At 37.8% G+C, this 4,250-nt stretch overlaps 4 non-coding genes across 4 annotated transcripts; 3 read left to right on the top strand and 1 right to left on the bottom strand.

The window, feature by feature from the left end:
* On the bottom strand, positions 1–72 carry trnac-gca (transfer RNA cysteine (anticodon GCA)). The gene has a single exon. It is a non-coding gene; the product is annotated as a tRNA-Cys (tRNA).
* Positions 73–1,245: 1,173 nt separating this feature from the next.
* trnav-uac (transfer RNA valine (anticodon UAC)) lies at positions 1,246–1,318 on the top strand. Its single transcript has one exon. It is a non-coding gene; the product is annotated as a tRNA-Val (tRNA).
* Positions 1,319–1,557: 239 nt separating this feature from the next.
* trnav-uac (transfer RNA valine (anticodon UAC)) lies at positions 1,558–1,630 on the top strand. Its single transcript has one exon. It is a non-coding gene; the product is annotated as a tRNA-Val (tRNA).
* A 1,934-nt stretch (positions 1,631–3,564) lies between these two features.
* On the top strand, positions 3,565–3,637 carry trnar-ccu (transfer RNA arginine (anticodon CCU)). The gene has a single exon. It is a non-coding gene; the product is annotated as a tRNA-Arg (tRNA).
* Positions 3,638–4,250: the final 613 nt, after the last annotated feature.

The raw sequence follows: 4,250 nt of genomic DNA on the forward strand, positions 1-4,250 counted from the left end.
AGGGGGTACCCAGATTTGAACTGGGGACCTCTTGATCTGCAGTCAAATGCTCTACCACTGAGCTACACCCCCACATGCTCCATGTTGGATATGATTATGGTGCAGCAAAACAATGGCTGGGCCTCCACCATGTGGTTACCTTCACAGTCTGAGATCGTATCCAAATCTCATCTACTGTATGAAAGGGAGTTACAGTTTTTTACAATTGCTATGACAGATTTTTCAATACTTTTAACAAATTGTCAAAATTATTAACACAGTTAGCACTGCATCCGCATGTGTAAGCTATACTATTACAGTTTTTTACAATTCCTATGACAGATTTTTCAATACATTTAACAAGTTTCCTAAACTCTTAACACACCAACACACCCAAAACACACAACTGCCAAAACAGTTAATTTCATGCTCAAAATCACACATTGTAAACTAAACTCTAAAACTAATTTTCAAAATACAATAATACACTAACACTACACACTATGTCTAACAAAACAATGTAAACATGTTTCAAAATCAAATAATTATTCCAAACAGTCAATCATAACACAATGACAAAAAAAAACTCTATCATCAGCTGACATTACAGAAACTTCATTATGTTAGATGTGTCAGGTATGCCTTTATACAATAGACTGTATATTGTATTGATTATAGATTGTGTTTTGCACATGCATTTTCAATTCAATTTTATTTATAGTACCAATTCATAACAAGAGTTATCTCGAGACACTTTACAGATAGAGTAGGTCTAGACCACACTCCAGAATTTACAAGGACCCAACAGGTCTAGTAGTTTCCTCCAGAGCAAGCAACAGTGCGACAGTGGCGAGGAAAAAATTCCTTTTAGGCAGAAACCTGGGACAGACCCAGGCTCTGGTAGGCGGTGTCTGACGGGGGTTGGAGTTAGAATGAAGAGTGGAAATAACAAAATAGAAAAAATTAGTAGTTTGTAGCAGTTCTTTGTAGTAGTTCATGGCATAGCAGGACGCTGTGGGCATTACAAGGCACAGCAGGAGAATTTTTGAAAAATCTCATAAAGTCGTTACTACTAAGAGCTCTGGAATACTTGGTTCAGTAGAGCTGTGACCATCCGTCAGCCTGGTACAGTGCTGAAAAGAAACCTCACTTCACTTCGTTCACCATTGCATTGTTTTCTGAACCGGAGCTACAATACAGCTAATTCTACAGTCTATGGTTAAGGTCACATTTATATTCAGATTATGTAAAGATATATATCACAAAAGTTCCGTAGTGTAGTAGTTATCACGTCTACTTTACATGCAGAAGGTCCTGGGTTCAATCCCCAGTGGAACCAAATTTAAGGTTTAAAGTAAGAACTATGTCCTGTTACAGTCTTGCAGGTGTCCCTTGAAAAGTCTTAAAAAAGGGAGATAACGACATTCGACAATCAAAAAAACCTGCTCCAAAGACATATTGTCTATCTGAAACACTTTTTTAGTGCTTTTGCTTTTGTTTCACCTTTTAGAACTTTCACTTCCATCCATTTTATTTACAGTATTGTTCCGATTATGTTAAAGATAACAGTATTACACAGGTTCCATAGTGTAGTAGTTGTCACGTTTGCTTTACATGCAGAAGGTCCTGGGTTCAATCCCCAGTGGAACTATAAAGTAAGAACTAAAGCTGGGGAACAATATTCTATAAGGGGGGGAAGAGGGAGCTAAGAAGGAAAGGAGAAAGAAATGAGAGGAAAGATGCTAAATTACACACATACTGTAAGATTTTTATAGTTTCTATTAAGTCAGATTTTAATTTAATTGCTGAAATTTGAATGTTTCTTGGAAATAAGGGAAGTTTAACGTAGATTCAAAGGTCACAGGTTCGATCCCCACCTAGTGCCAGAAGATCCAATTACACTGTCCACAACTTTATTGTTCTACTAAACAAAGTTTTGGAGGAATAAGATATTAGTAAGGTTGGGAAACAATTTAAACAAATCATTTATAACGTTTAGATTGACTTTTGAACAATATATCTGTTTTTAGTACTGCATACATTTAGTAATCGTGCTATATTTGGTCAATATTAAAAGTTAGTCTGTATAACAAGTATTGTTTAGTAATAAATAATTTTCTTTTTCTTTAAACAATGCATGACAGGTAAAACCAAGCATTTTTAGTTCTCTTTTCTCTAAAAGCTAGTATGTCTTACAGTAATCATTGCAGGGAAGTAGGGTGTATAAAGGCTAGTCATATGCTCAGCTGTGTGTACACTATAATTTGGAATAATATTGAAATGAAGCCAATTAATATAATACATGCCAACTTTATTACATTATTGATCTCAACAAAACAATATGTCTTTAGGTAATGAATAATATTGTTTAGCACAAGAAATGACTGACTATACAAAGGTTTTTACACCAGGGAGGAAAATAAGAGAATCAACAAACTACTTCTGTACAAAGATTAAAACACACATAACATATAAATCACAATACATCATAGTATTGTATGCATAGTAAAATATAACTATATACATTTTCTATTTACATTATACATTTACATTTTAGATTTTTGAATCTGATCTGAGCTTTGGGTTTGGGTTTGACTGGTGAGAAAAGGAGATGAGAAAGTGGACAAATACGTTCTGGGTGGCGCCAACAAGGCAATGAAAGCTGTTGCAATGGTTGGGAAAATTTCAGAAAAACTAACAATTTGGAAGTCAATCTTAATAAAAGCAATGTAAGTAGAGACTAATGTACTCACACAAAGGCTAAGATCGACCCTATATGCTTTGTCGTGACCCCATGAAAAGGCCAGGACAAAAGACCGTGTGCAAAGGTTGTGCAGTGGTTGACCACCTGCAAGTCACTGTATGCTGTACTGAGAGTTTTAAGTTTACTCTTAAATGTGATGACAGTGTCTGGGTAAACTTGCGTACACAAGGTCAGACCAGACGTGAGATTTTTTTGCAGCCCACGCTAGCGTTCAAATTGATAAATGCCGAACTTTGCGTAGGAATCGGCGTATGCCCGTCCTACGCCTGTTTTACATCCTACGCACGTTTCATAAATGAGGGCCAACGTGAGCACAATAAAGATTTCTTGAAGAAAGGTTTGTTCTAGTTCTTTGGTCACTTGGTATTTTACTCTTTGTCTGTAGTTCTCTATTTGTCAGGGCTTAGTTCTCTTTTTTGTCTGTTATGTCTCAGCGCAGCTGTCTAGAAGTATTATGCTTGCGTCCTACCATCTCTATACGTATGCACGTCCCATTCTTGTGAATGTGATAACACAGGACCCCCGGGAGGGACTTTCTTCAAAGACATTTACAGGAACTCGCAGATCAATTGATGAGATTTTGGAAGTCAAAGGTTCAATGTCAAGGTGACTGTGTCCTCATGTCTGTCCATCCGATTCTTGTGAATGCAATATCTCTGAACGCCTAGAGGAAAGCACTTTAAATATGGCATACATAACCACTTGGAGTCGTGGATGAACTGATTTCGATTTTGTAGGTCAAAGGTCAAGGTTACTGTTTCATAATGTCTCCGGAACTGTACATGTATTTCTCCTGAACTGTTGAGTTTGATTGATGTAAAGCCCCAGTGGCCTAATGGATAAGGCACTGGCCTCCTAAGCCAGGGATTGTGGAATCGAGTCCCATCTGGGGTGGTTTTCAGCAGAGTGGGGCAATCGGAAGCGTGCTGGGCCCATAACCCAGAGGTCGATGGATCAAAACCATCCTCTGCTAGCTCTGTTTTGCTGGTGACACAATGGTAGACACTCTGAAAGGGTGATGAATCAAGAGATGATGACCCTTAACTGCTGGAAAAGGTTGTTGACAGCCCATAAAAAGTAGCAAATCATGTTCTGGCACTTTACTGTCCATTTAAAAAAATCGACATCCACTACCCTGTCAGAACCCTGTAGTAATGCTGACTTTCCAGTGATGTGATTGGTAAGTGGTTGGGCTGTATACAAGTTTTGATCATATCCATCTGTTGCATGGATGGGACTTCAATAGCCCGGTTCCACCGCCTGATCACTGATATTCTCCATCACCCAGCCAGGTTTCAGTAAGACAAAATAAATCAATATTAAAATCTGATATTAATTTATTTACTAGTACACCTTTAGAAGAGAGAGATCTGATGTTTAAGAGTCCACATTTAGTTCTCCTATTCTTTTGCACTATTGCAAATTTGCTTTGTGTGACAATTAAAGGACATGTCCTGATCAAAGATAACTCCAAGATTCCTCACAGTGGTGCTGGAGGCCAGGGTGA

The sequence above is a fragment of the Etheostoma spectabile genome, unplaced genomic scaffold (genome assembly GCF_008692095.1).
Source record: "Etheostoma spectabile isolate EspeVRDwgs_2016 unplaced genomic scaffold, UIUC_Espe_1.0 scaffold00569794, whole genome shotgun sequence".
Lineage (NCBI taxonomy): Eukaryota > Metazoa > Chordata > Actinopteri > Perciformes > Percidae > Etheostoma > Etheostoma spectabile.